The sequence below is a fragment of the Acanthochromis polyacanthus genome, chromosome 7, assembly GCF_021347895.1.
Source record: "Acanthochromis polyacanthus isolate Apoly-LR-REF ecotype Palm Island chromosome 7, KAUST_Apoly_ChrSc, whole genome shotgun sequence".
Taxonomy (NCBI): Eukaryota; Metazoa; Chordata; class Actinopteri; family Pomacentridae; genus Acanthochromis; species Acanthochromis polyacanthus.
In genome coordinates this window covers 6,983,875-6,998,770 of record NC_067119.1, presented here as the reverse complement: position 1 = coordinate 6,998,770, position 14,896 = coordinate 6,983,875, and positions in this window count along the sequence as shown.

Below are 14,896 nucleotides of genomic sequence, written 5' to 3'. Positions count from 1 at the left end.
CAATAACAGTAATCAATTAAAAAGCAATACGATACAGAGATGAAGATAAAACCCAAGGAAAGTTAAAATGACCACAAGGCAAAATGCATTATAAAGGTGTTAAAAACCCTTCATTATTAAGAAGGCCAATGGGACCCATGATTTTTTGAATCTGTCTGTCCTACATCTAGGCACTTGAAACCTACATCCTAAACAGTCACTCACCACATTTCCCATCCAGATCTGACTCACAAGCCACCACTTGGTAAAAATATACAGCCTAACATTTGACTCCCACCCTGCTTCACTGCTTTTAAATAATGTCCAATGCCGTCTCGGTTTTCACTCGGTTACATTTTTGATTCTGTTTTAATTTTCGCATGCGGCGAACGTGTTTCTGCAGGCTGACGAATGGTTTTGGAGATGGAGTCGGGTCACAGTGAAACTCTGCTCCCTGGATTCGCTCTAAAGACAAAATAATGAAAACCTCAAGCTCTCTTTGATGCTCAAAGCTGCTCTCTGGATTACCAAACCCCCAGTAAAAGGCTCGGATTGGTAGAAATCGGCTTCAAAAAGGAATGGAACATGAGCTTCTCCTTCTGCAAAAATACAACATTTAATGAGCCAACGACATTTACTGGATTAAACCATAGAAACAGATGAACTCAATATGAAGACACCTTTTATGACTCACTGATGTCATTTGGCAGAAATCCTTTAACGTTGGGAATAAAACATGAGATCTGAACATCAAAACATATTAATCTCTCATTGGTTCCAGTGAGGTTTTCTGTGTTTGAAGGTGGCAGATACAGAAATATGAATACATCTTCAATTAGATCAATTTTAGAAGCTTCACAAGGCTGTTAAATCTAATCATGGTGGGGTTTTAAGTGCTTGTATTAACAAGAAAAGACTCCTCTGGGTTTTCAGAGATGCACCATTGAGGCTTTCAAACTGCTACTAAATATTAAGGTTGTCCAGATTTTAAAAACAATTACTGCAGGAAAGGATGGATGTGCTACAGAGCCTGAATTTAGATTTAATCTCTTCTTTCACCATCATCTTTGACAGCTAATGGAGCATTAAAATCTGAAGGGAAGAGGAGAAGGGGACTAACCATGTCAGCGACCACAAGTTTGGCTGAAACACTTGTCGTTTTTAACCACTTATGAGCCGATAAATTCCAAAACAAGCTGTTAGATTTCAGTCCTGACATGCAATCACTGTGAAAAGGAGCAAACAAACGGGGGGGACAAACTGAGATGTCTCCACAGCTCCATGACTAAACTGTTAAAGAAGGCCATGAGATGAGGTTGAAAACTTATCTCTGCAACAAATAATGCATTTAAATGGCAACAGGTGGGAGATAAGATATCTTAAAGGAGTGGAAGTTCAAATAGAGTCAGCATCCAGTGGTCATTAAAGGAACTGCAGTTTCTTGACAGAATACTGGTTTCCAAACAAACATAATAAAGTGAGATCAGTGAACACACAAAGGGCTTCCATTTCTTCTATAGAGGAAGAAACTACAAAGTGTTGAAAACTTGTATTAAATGGATCTGTAGACTGTTTAAATACATGGACAATAGGACAGAAGTGAAGCCAAAATATCTTGATTGGACATCGACTGTGACAGCATCCGTTGGTTTGTGGACGACTGATTTGAAGCCTTGATTGTGAACTTTGGCTGTTGTCATCTTGGCTTTTAGAAATTGGACGTCCAACGTGAGATGGGAAATTCAAGGACGCTTCAATATTGTGTGTCTGCAGCAGCAGTTTTAGGACCACAGTTTTACGACTGAACTTCTAGGACCCTTGTTTGTCACTACAGAGTTACAAATGGTGGAAAAGTGGAATGTTAAAGTGCACTAGTTGTGGTTTTAAAGGTTCATCCCATCCACAACACTACTTTCCGTCCATGTACTTATAGCTGTAGAAATTTGCTGCACCCAGAATGCCACTTTTGTCCAAGTACTTTGTTGTGCCCAAGGTACTACTTACAATTTAAAAAATTGTTCCATCCAAACATTACTATCTGTCCAAGTACTTGTAGATCTAAAGGATGGTTGTACCCAACATACTGCTTATAATTTTCAAAATGTGTTCCTCATTTGAAGTTTTAAAGTTAAATTCCTCCCAAAATATGAATATCTGACCATGTACTTAGAATTTTAATGGTTTTGTCCACCCAAAGTACTACTGTCTGTTAAAGCGCCTAAAGTTTTAAGTTTATTTGTCCCCAGATAACAGTTTCTGTTCAGTTCATTACATTTTTAAAGGTTTGTTTCACCAAAAATAGCACTTTTTGGCCAAGGACTTATCATTTTAAAGTTACTTACCATCAAAACTGCATGCCTTTGGAGTACAGAAGTAGTCTTCATGTTATCTGGCTCTAAAAAGCAGTAATGAAACAAGGATCCTATAACTGCAGTCTGCAACTCAAAATGCACCAAAACTGTAGTGACCTGTCCACCTTAAGCTTATTTATCATCAATTCTTTTTCTCTAAATTGGGCCACAGTTTACAAAATGAACATAATACTGAGTAGAAGACGACTTTAAACAAGTGATGTGACCATAAATTCATTAAGAAAATATTTACTGAGGTAATAAATCAAGTGAGGAATATGATTATTGTATCACAGATGTCCATACAATTGATTTTTTTTGCAACCAGGGGGGTCGCCCCCTGGTGGCTGTTTGAAAGAATGCAGCTTTAAGAAACCTTCTACACACGTGGACAAAATTGTTGGTACCCCTCAGTTAAAGAAGGAAAAACCCACAATTCTCACTGAAATCACTTGAAACTCACAAAAGTAACAATAAATAAAAATTTATTAAAAATTAAATAATCAAAATCAGCCATCACTTTTGAATTGTTGATTAACATAATTATTTAAAAAAACAAACTAATGAAATAAGGCTGGACAAAAATGATGGTACCCATAACTTAATATTTTGTTGCACAACCTTTTGAGGCAATCACTGCAATTAAACGATTTCTGTATTTGTCAATGAGCGTTCTGCAGCTGTCAACAGGTATTTTGGCCCACTCCTCATGAGCAAACAGCTCCAGTTGTCTCAGGTTTGATGGGTGTCTTCTCCAAATGGCATGTTTCAGCTCCTTCCACATATGTTCAATGGGATTCAGATCTGGGCTCATAGAAGGCCACTTTAGAATAGTCCAACGCTTTTCTCTCAGCCATTCTTGGGTGTTTTTGGCTGTGTGTTTTGGATCGTTGTCCTGTTGGAAGACCCATGACCTGCGACTGAGACCAAGCTTTCTGACACTAGGCAGCACATTTCTCTCCAGAATGCCTTGATAGTCTTCAGATTTCATCGTACCTTGCACACTTTCAAGACACCCTGTGCCAGATGCAGCAAAGCAGCCCCAAAACATTACTGAGCCTCCTCCATGTTTCACCGTAGGGACAGTGTTCTTTTCTTCGTATGCTTGGTTTTTGAGTCTATGAACATAGAGTTGATGTGCCTTACCAAAAAGCTCCAGTTTGGTCTCATCTGTCCAAAGGACATTCTCCCAGAAACTTTGTGGCTTGTCAACATGCATTTTTGCAAATTCCAGTCTCGCTTTTTTATGAGTTTTTTTCAGCAGTGGTGTCCTCCTTGGTCGTCTCCCATGAAGTCCACTTTGGCTCAAACAACGACGAATGGTGCGATCTGACACTGATGTACCTTGGCCTTGGAGTTCACCTTTAATTTCTTTGGAGGTTGCTCTGGGCTCTTTGGATACAATTCCAACGATCCGTCTCTTCAATTTGTCATCAATTTTCCTCTTGCGGCCACGTCCAGGGAGGTTGGCTACTGTCCCGTGGGTCTTGAACTTCTGAATAATATGAGCCACTGTTGTCACAGGAACTTCAAGCTGTTTAGAGATGGTCTTATAGCCTTTACCTTTAAGATGTTTGTCTATCATTTTTTTTCGGATGTCCTGGGACAATTCTCTCCTTCGCTTTCTGTTGTCCATGTTCAGTGTGGTACACACCTTTTCACCAAACAGCAGGGTGACTACTTGTCTCCCTTTAAATAGGCAGACTGACTGATTATGAGTTTGGAAACACCTGTGATGTCAATTAAATGACACACCTGAGTTAATCATGTCACTCTGGTCAAATAGTTTTCAATCTTTTATAGAGGTACCATCATTTTTGTCCAGGCCTGTTTCATTAGTTTGTTTTTTTAAATAATTATGTTAATCAACAATTCAAAAGTAATGGCTGTTTTTGATTATTTAATGTTCAATAAATTTTTATTTATTGTTACTTTTGTGAGTTTCAAGTGATTTCAGTGAGAATTGTGGGTTTTTCCTTCTTTAACTGAGGGGTACCAACAATTTTGTCCACGTGTGTATATGGCTTCACTTTTTACACCTGAAAGCATCTATTGTAGTCTATAGATGGGCTGAACCATTGAAAACTGTGGGGGAAAAAATCAAAATATAAAGTGCAGCACAGAAAAGCTACCTGAGCAATCATCACCGTAATTAAACAAAACTAAATATTGCCACTTTAAAATGTCAGAATTGAATAGTAATACGTGTGCTAAGTCAAGCCATCATGGTATTTTTAGTTGTATTAAACTTTTAATAGCTGTATCAGACAGAGGGAGAGTATACTTTCCCTCCTGCAGATGGAAATAAACTGTAGGAAGCAATTAAAAGCTCCAGGTCGTCCGTTATAAACGGCTTCTCGACCCGATGCTTCAGGAACAGGAGGATCTCTGCTAAACAGATAAAGCTTCTCTTTCTGGAGCTTCTGTTACAAAGAGACCCTCCACCCAGCGACCCTCCCTAACGGATGGCTATTTATTTGCTTACACAGCTTTCAGTCTAGCTCCTGGAGTTCAGTAACCAGCCAACACCTGTCTCGGTCAACGCTGATTGGAACAAAGTCTGCTTCTCTGCAGTCGTTCCACTTCCAAACACACAACCTGCCAGCTTCTGTGCAGTATTTACGTTGAGATGAGGCGGGCAGACAAGCAGGAACCCGACACCACATTTACAACCAATGGCTGTGCAGTGATCAAGCGGTCCATTTGGTTCAGATTCACTGTTTGGGCTTTGTTCTGTTGGGTGCAGATCCGTCATGTGCAGGAATCAGCAGGAAGTCCAGACACCTTCCTTGAGAGTGACACACACAATGACATGAGCTAATTCCACCTGCAAAGAACCAAAAACAAGGTGTATATAAAGATTTTTTTTTTTAGAAAAGTTGCATTCAAGAAAAATAAGGGAACAAATGTACAAAAGAACGTGCAGTAAACACACAAATCATGGTGGGTGAAGAAATAACATGCCAAAAATGCTGATATATACCATAAAAGTGCAAAATCACTGGTTTTTATTGAGTTTTTTAATGCAATATGTGGGATAAATCTGCTCAAAAATCAAACTGCCTCAGAAAGAGGTTTAAATACAGTCATGATTTAGCAAGAAAAGGTTATGTAATGACAAAAAAATGCAATCAGTCTTAATGTTACACTAAAAACAAACACCAAAAAAGTGTTTTGTGCCCCAGATGTTCATTGTAAGTAACTTCTTTGGCTTGTTTTTTGTGACTTGAAAACACCACATTGCAGTAAAAAACTGTCTAGCAAGTATCTTTTTCAGTGTCCTTGACAGTTCTCCACCTGCTTCTAGTGCTAATTTCTGCTTCCGATTTATATTTCCCTAAAGGAAAAACACAGAAAAGGGTCAATATATTTAACAACGCTCATAGTTTAGCTGGGAAACTGCAAAGATTGCATCTAAAGATTTAAAGACTGTAACAAAAAAAGTTACGCAATGCAAAACAAGCGCAATCAATCTTCATGCTGCATTGAAAACACACACCAAAAATGTGTTGTCCATCTGTTTCTAGTGCTGATTTCCGCTTCCAATTTATATTTCCTTAAAGTAACACAGAGAAAGAGGTCAGTCAGTTTAGAAACAGTCATGATTTAAAGTGGACAGATAACGTCTAGATTTAAAGACTGTGACAAAAAAGTTATGCAATGCAAAAAAAATGCAATCAGTCTTAATGTTACATTAAAAACAAACACCAAAAAAGTGCTTTGTGCCCTAGATGTTCATTGTGAGGGACTTCTTTAGCTTATCTTTTGTATAAGATTGTTTTTAAAAAAAAAAATACATTGCAGTAAAAAAATAGTGTAAGAAGGATCTTTTTCAGTGTTCTTGACAGTTCTCTACCTGTTTCTAGAGCTGATTTCTTTTTCCCATGTGTATTTAACACAGGAAGAGGTCAATAGGTTTGTAAACAGTCATGATTTAGCTGGAAGCTGGAAAGATAACGTCTAAAGATTTAAAGACCGACAAAAAATTTCTGTAACGCACAAAAAAATGCTATCAATCTTGATGTTGCATTGAAAACAAACACCAAAAAAGTGCTTTGTGGCCCAGATGTTCATCGTGACTGACTTCTTTTTTTCTTTGTCGAGCGTCCAACAGCAGCAAATTACGCCGCTGCACCCAGAAACATAACGACATCTAAATCAACAGGACTCAGCAACTGCAGTTGTTTTAACTCCTGCCTGCTTCTGGTTTTACTGCCAGACAGATTTTGTCTCTCGTCTTCCCTCTACCGAGGCCTACAATCCGCACCAAATGTTTCACATTACCCAGTGTGAAAACCCTCCTCTGCCTCAGATTCTTTTTTACAAGTCCATACATCCGCGGAAACTTGATATTTCATATTTCATTCTGGTTTGTGGATGTCATTGCAAGTGGACGCCGGTTCACATGCAAGCGGCCGACCGCTGCCTTTGATCAGCCTGACCACGACTAATTGTGGACGGAGAACAAATGAAAGAAATATCGGGAGATTTCATGGGAATTGCCACCATGGCCCGAGCTGCCCGGCGCTGCTATTAGCCGTTAAAACGACCGGTGAGCACTTGGAGAATTAGTGCGTTTCCTCTAAGACGGGTGACAAACATGCGGCCCATGGGTCAAAAGTGGCCCTCCAGAGGGTCCAATCCGGCCCACAGGACGACTTGTGTAAAAATTAAAGAGAAGACATGAACTATAAAACTATAAATTTATAATAATTCATAGACCATGACAAAGTGTTTTGATCATAAAGTAAAATACTAGATTGGAAGTTTTTCTCCTTTATTATCTTGCTTTTTTCTCATTTTGTTTTACCTGTTTTTGTGGTTTTGTTTCCTTTTTATCTTGCTTGGTTTTTTGGGGGGTTTTTTTTGGTCATTTTGTTTCTTTTTTGTCATTATTTTATCTCATTTGTGTCCGTTTTTTGTCACTTTGTAACTTTTTGTTAAGTTTTTTGTTGTTTTTTAATCTGTTTTTCTCCTTTTTATCTCGCTTTTTTCTCATTTTGTTTTACGTGTTTTTGTGGTTTTGTTTCCTTTTTATCTTGCTTGTATTTTTTTTTTTGGTCATTTTGTTTCTTTTTTGTCATTATTTTATCTCATTTGTGTCCATTTTTTGTCACTTTGTAACTTTTTGTTAAGTTTTTTGTCTTTTTGGCTTTGTTTTATGTCATTTGGCTCATTTTTGTCGTTTTGTGCCTCATTTTTGTAATATTTTGTCTTGTTTTTTGGGGGAGGGGTTGTCTGACTTTTTGTTTGTCTCAAGTTTTTGTCATTTTGTGTTTCCTTTTAAATCTCCCTTGTGGTTTTTTTTGTCTATTTGTTGTTATTTTGTTTCTTTTTTGCCATTTTGTGTCTCATTTTTGTAATATTTTGTCTTGTTTTTGGTCTTTTTTTGTCTGACTTAAAGTAAAATACTATGTTATTCAGTTCCAGATACCTGTGACTAAATGTTTTGTGTCTTTGTAGACACATTGTGATCATTAAGTTGTAATGTGGAAATGATAAACTGAGGCAAAATGTTGTTGAAACTGGATTTATTTTTCTTAAGAAATTTCAGGTTGTTCATGATGTTTTGCAAAAAGATAATTCCTTAAATGTGAACATTTACACAATGTACTTTTTTGCACTAAAACAAAGGAAAAACTTGGAGTTGTGGTTACTTATTTATGCTGTGATTTTACCGGTCACTTCAGATCAAACTGGGCTGAATGTTTCCCCTAAACTAGAATGAGTTTGACACCTCTGCTTTAAGATTATTCTGACGATGTGGCGGCGATATGCTGGTGGGAAGGATTTAAAGTTTTCATCGTCACACCGCAGCCTTGACTCCTCGTTCAGTTCTCATCACATAGAAACATAACATTTACGCAGCGCCGCTTTGAAAAGCTTTAACAGTGTGAGCACAAGTCATCCCGACGTCAAAGTGACCTATTTCACATGTCCTGCTTGAGCCCGTAATAAATTGCGTTGGGAAACATAACACCGCCACCACAAAATCCCCACATGTTCTTAAAAGGTATTCACAATAGAAGCCCGAATTGTTCTGGCAAACAAAATTCATTCCACGGACCAAATATCAAGGGAAGGAAGAAAAAATTTAAAGCAGCATAAATGTTCCAAATGTTTAAGAGTGGCCGGCGGATCCCGAGGGGCTCGTTGGGTTTCGCTCTTTGTTCCTTGTACAGGATGTAACTTTGCAAGCTGGTTTTCATTCAACAAACCAACAGCTCGCTCTCTTAGCGGCCATCTTGGCTCGGGTTTGCATGCAACAAAGACACTTTCTACTCACTGCTTTGGTTCACAAACATGTCAGAAAGTTAAGGTATGTATCTGAACGAGCTGCACGTTGACCTGGGAGCGTTTGTAAAAAAAGGGCGGCTGATTTTCCGGTTGGGAGGGCAGGTTAGCTACGGTCCCAGCAGCAGGTGACTGGAATGAGGTCATGATGTGGTCACGGTGGGGGGGAGCAGAGGAGGCAGGCCTGAGTGTGGTGAAACCTCCGAACAACTGCTGCGAGGGAGGTGAAACACATCAGAGGGCTGAGCTGCGCTGCTTTTCTTTTTTCCTCTCCGTTTTAACCCTCGGCTCAAGGTGTCGTTTCACGCCGCCGAGCCGCTCCGCTGTGGAATCCCCGAAATGACAGCGGCGGATTGATTTGCTTATCCATGAAAGAGATGGAGAAGTGCTACGAGCCCCAGGAGATGGCAGGGCCGAGGACCACAGCACAAACCGTGGAGAAAGACTCTGAGCCACCTGTGTTGCATTTAGACCACTTCATCTTATCCTGACGCTCTCTAAATGGTTATTTTTGCAGAACATCATGTCTCAGTGACGTTTAAAGGCTATTTTCCGTGCATTGCAGAATTAAATGAAAAAAAATAAGTTGGAGACGTCATTTTGATGTGTCACTAACTGTATCAACTTAATATTGTGTTTAAATCAAATTTCTCCATTATTAGATGTAAAACTATATAATCAAGTCATGAGTTCTTTAAATTCCATTGAGGTCAGGTCTTGAGCAACTAGAATGATTTGTGGTCATAATTATGATAATTAAGAACAAAATCCTTCCAAATTGCATACGAGTTTCGATGTAATTTCAACCAATTTTGCTTTAATTTTTTCTCACTTAAACACAATTTGTTGGTTGAGCATAATTTCATTCAGCGTTATCATAGCTTAAAGAAATTACTTTAAAAAGTTACTTAACATTAAAGCTACTCATTTTCTGTTTGTCACCTTAGAAATGTGTGTCCATAATTACAGTAATAAAGCAAATAACACAAAAAATGTAAATGCATTTGAGGAGGAGAATTAAGTATAGTTAGTTGGTTGAACATAATTTCATTAAAAGTTGTCATAACTTAAAAATATTGAGGTACTTAACATTAAAACTAAATTTGCAACCTTAAACTTCTCTTCATAATTATGGTAATTAAGCACATATCACTTTTAAAAACTCATTATTATTTTAAACAACATGGCATTAGTAGTTGGAACAATTTAATTTTACTGAATAATCAAATGAAACTCTTAATCATTTTTTAAAAAATTATCTTTTTAAATCAGCTGTTTTTATTTTGTCAAAAAATGTTTATAATGATGGTAATTAAGAACAAAACATTTTTTAAAAATCCTTTTAATTTACATAAAGTTGTTGGAGCAACTTAATTTTTTTCTGAAGAATTAACTTAAAACACTTTAAAAAAAATTAAAATACATTTGATTGTGGAGGTAAACTTAGTTCCTCAAACTCAATTTATTTATTTTTTGGTTAACATAATTTCATTAAAACTTTTAATGGGTCAAAAATATTGATTCATTTATTAATTTATGTATTTATTTGTTCAGCCCAAACATTATTTTTAAGCTTAGATAGCACCATAAAACATAATGCATTAAATTTTCTGCTCTAAAGAGTCACGCTGCACCTAAAATAATGACCTTAATTCTTTTTTAATTAAAAAAATATTTAAAATCTGCATACAACATTAACTCAGCAATATTTTTACTTAAAATTATGCTCTACCAATAAACTATATTAAGTTGACAGAATTATTTTTATTTATTTGCTGGTCCAAATTGTGCAAATTTGTCCAGCCATGTTGATATAAAGGTGGGATTGAAATCCTGAATTATAGGTGAAGAAAAATTAAGTTATCAAGCCAGTTTAATTTAATTATCTCAACTCAAACTTAGCTTGAGTTTAAATCACTTTCAGTATTAAGTTGACCATTACAAACATTACGTTAACCCAACTCATAGAAATAACGTTTTAAAGGTTCATCTAAATCAGTAAATATTTAAAATTTTATATAATTTAGTGGTGGGAAAAAGTAATTTGAATGATTTTTTACAGTGTAGAAGGCATCAAAGTCTATCTCACCGCAAAAAGCTTCACAGAAAAGTCTCTTAAGCGTCCTTCAAGATGGTTTTTGATCAAATCAGAGCTTTTTTCTTCCCAGCAGGATGTGATAATTCCACCTGTTCCTGCTGCTGTTTCCTGCATTTCAGGATTTTGCCTTTTTAGAAATGAACCTTGAAGCATGAAACACAGTCAGACGTTTCTAAAACGAGCTGATTTCTGCATCAAACCGGTGATTTCCTCCAGATTTGACGCCTTGATGCAGGAACACAAGATGCTGAGGGTCAGCGAGGCCATTTCAAAGGACAGGAGGAGTTCAGCTTTCTCCTGCTCAGCTTGAGGAAATAAAATAGTTTGCAGCACTCGGTGTCCAGCTGCGTGCTGGTCAGTTGTTTAATGGGGCGTTCAGGGGCTGCTTGTAAATTCAAAACACATAGCAACCATAACAGAGAGCAGACAGTTGTTTGTAGGAGGAGAAAACTGCAGCTAATCAAAGAAAAAATAGTCTTAAAATGTCAAATATAGTAAGTAAAATCCATGTAAAAAAAAAAACAGTAATTCTTACCTAAAGTTCAAATTCTAGATGGTGGATTTATTTATAGAGCATTTAAGGGTGTATTTTCTCTGATAATACATTTTTAAAATGACAGAATAAATAGACCTCCATTAAATTAATAAGCAAAATCTCCATAAATAGATTCCTTCATCAATTAAACATTTCTCCTCCACTGACATTTTGAAGAAAAACCTCAAGACATACATGTTTTTCATGAGTTTTGGCTGCTTTTAATGCTCCTATTATTTCATATTTATTTCACATCAACTCTTTTTTGAAGTTGATCTTTCAAGCTGCCATCCTGTTTTGCCTGGTTTAGTATTTTATTCTATCATGTTCTCTTTAAAAATGTGATTTTCTGTATGTTTTGCACATTTTATTGCTGCTTGTATAACATGTACAGCACTTTGTTATAAATGTGCTTTATGAATACATTTTATTAACAGTAACACATCCAAATAAATGTCATGATTTGAGACCAAAAAAAGATTAAATTCTGCATTAATAATAAAAACACTGCTTTATTTTTCAAGCACATTGCATATATAAAGTGAAACATGTAAGCAAAAAAAGCAACAACTAGATCATAACTATTTTCAATTTGTTTTTCTTAGTTTCATGGCAACTTTCCTATTAAAAGAAATTCTTAAAAGCTAAATAAACACATATTCCTGATATAAAACAAAATTTATTGACCCCTAGCTGGGAGAATTCACACATTAAAACAGATACGAAGAAAAAAAGGAAGAGATAAGTAGAAAAAGATAATAAAAAATAAAGAATTTGTGCCTCTTTTCCATGTCCAGATATTGTAATTCTACTCAAACAACAACTCAGAAAGCCCCAGTTTTGCTCTTTTGTACAGTAAATGTTCACATCGCGGCCTCATCTATCTTCTGTCATTCGTTCCCTGACTCTTCTTTGATTCCTTCGTTGGGCATCCAGGCAGCTCTGGCGTGTTTCTGCAGGACATTGTCAAGTATCGCCTTTCACTCTTCTCCTTCCCATCGCTTTTTGACGCTTGGCGAGGACAACAAAGCGACGTAAATCTCCCGAACTACCTGCCTGATAGCCGTCCAGAGGAGTCCCATCACCGCCGCCAATCCGGCTGGATCTTGTTTTAGCTCATAATGAAGCTTTAAACATCCTAAAGACTGTTAGAAATAGAAATAGAAAGTCCCAGTTTGCAGATTTGGAAAGTCTGGGCAGCTTTAAAATGCAACCTGTTATTTGATATGATTCACGGATTGCGTTGAGAAAGATGAGCGAGTGTGAAATCTCCTCCGCTTGGCGCTCTCGGCCTTCAGATCCCGACAAGATGGACGAGCTTGATGAGCTCTTCAGTTTCCATCTCGGCCTCCTTGCATTTGGCCTTCACGCTTTCTTTCTCAGAGCCTCTTTACGGGAGTCATGAGAAACGCCGCCATCACAAAGAACGACTCTGTTAGGATATTATGAGCGAGGCAAAGGGGAGAGAGAGGGGAGAAAGAAAGAAAACACTGGTAATGGATCATAAATTATGCGTTTTTACGGAACGATGCGATTTGATCTGGGTGTCAGCTCTTCTTAACCGATCGAGGAGGTTTCCCTCAGACTGTTTGTGCTCCAGATGATGTAAAAAAAAGAAGTGAGAAGGAGGAAGACAGTTAGGCTGAAACAATTAGTCTCTGCGGACCGATGAGGCGGCATCGAGCCAAAGATCTGCAGAAACGAGAAACTCAGATGTTCTCTCGTACCGAATGTCAAATCGGATTGACTCATTTGTGGATTCGGTTCAAGTGTGTTCGCGTCTCTGTCTGGGAAGAGCTCCGACTCTATAAAAGAAACCCCTCAAGAGTCCCCGGTGTCTAATGGTATCTCACAGGAAATGATTAGACGATTCACAGCAGGCTTAACGAGGCAGAACCAATCCATCCCAGAGAGCCAGCAAATGAGTTCTTAATGCAAAATGACATGAGAGAAGTTTCTTTCCTTAAATTAGACACTGACTCAGATTGTTTTAATGCGTCTTTTTAAATGTTGTTTGCTTCTAATAAAACAATATGCAAATAAATTTTCATTCTTGAACCCCTCACTGGAAGAAAATGTATTAGTCAAGGTTTAACCTCATTTAGGCACAAACTCAACTAAACAAACATCTTTCACCAAAAACTTGACAATGTCACTGAAAGTAAAAACTGCTTAACTTAAAAATCCACTCATGATTATGTGCAAAAGGTTAAATGATGTGCTTGAACTCCTTTCAACTGCATCCAACGTTTCAGCATCTCATTTCTGATGTTTCAGTTTTTTAGGCTTCCCTCTCGTCAGTCATGTTTCTTGCAAAAGAAGGACACTTTTTGCAGCAAACAGAGTCTCATAAATCCAATGTAGACTAAGAACTCTGCACCAAACGGCAGACGGGGAAAGGTATCGACTAGCTGGTGAACATACAGTGGAACATTTCAGTATTTTCACTTTAAATAGGGACAACAAAAGCTAAAAAGAAAGCTACTAAGTTTGGTTTTTTTTTTAATCAAGGTTTTTTTCACACCTGAAGGTTCAAATCAAGGTTAATGTGTTTTTGTAACGGAGCTTCAAAAGGTTCTCAAGGGGCGTAACCCTCATTTTATCTACTGTAATGCCTTATATCACTGCGCACAAAAATTCAAATGATCGTTGTTGTTTCTTTGCTGATGACACCATTAGAAATCAGTAGCTGAAGGGAAACCAGCAAGGCCCAGCACAGATGGCAGAAGCAGCCAAATGTGGCTTCCAACTGTTGCTCAATGAACTTTATTCACCCAACTGACTGTTCTCTAAACTGAAATCTCATTTCTGTCGTCACCATTTTCAGAGTAATGATGAGGTCACACACGCTGTTAAGGAGAATTTGATGGGACCTTCTGAAGCTTGAACACTGGTGGACCAAGTGCGCTCAAGTTAACAAAAGACACAATATTTATCATGTGACGTTTTCTGATAAGGTGGAGACGTTTTCTGATAAGGTGTCGTCTTTGTAGCTTAATAGCCGCTAGCCGTTTCCCACTGCAAGAACTAGTCAGCCATTATAGGGAGGCCTGAATCTTTGTGTGTGTTCTGACTACATGAACCGCCGATCTAGAGCCTCTTTCTGGCCTGTTTTTCACGAGAAAAAGCTACTGATACCAGGGAGGGTACATCGAAGCAACCCTGAAAAAAATCAATGCTGATTAGGAAAGGCAAGGCAATTTTATTTATATAGCACTTTTCAACAACGAGGCGATTCAAAGTGCTTTACAAAGACATTAAGACAGAAGATGACAACACAAAAGAAAACATTTATAAAATCATTTAAAAAAAAAGTCAGAACAGTAAAAAGATCAAAAACAGAAGTCAGAAAACAAGGGCATTTTAAAAATTACATTGCAGAGTTAGTCATAAAAGACTCTGCAATGTTAAACTTTGTAGTTAAACATTGATTAAGCAGTCGTCTCCTCAATAGCATCACTATGAAAAACTTCACGCAGATGTTAAGATAAGAAAAAGCTTGGGGTCAAGTAGAAATGTCCTTATTTTTGAAAGAAAAGCAGAGGTGGTCTCACATCTGTAATATGTTGTTGGATCAAACAGAAAAGTCCAATGAGTTTGGTGTTAGAAAGTCTTTAGGGGTCAAATGATCTTGCACAA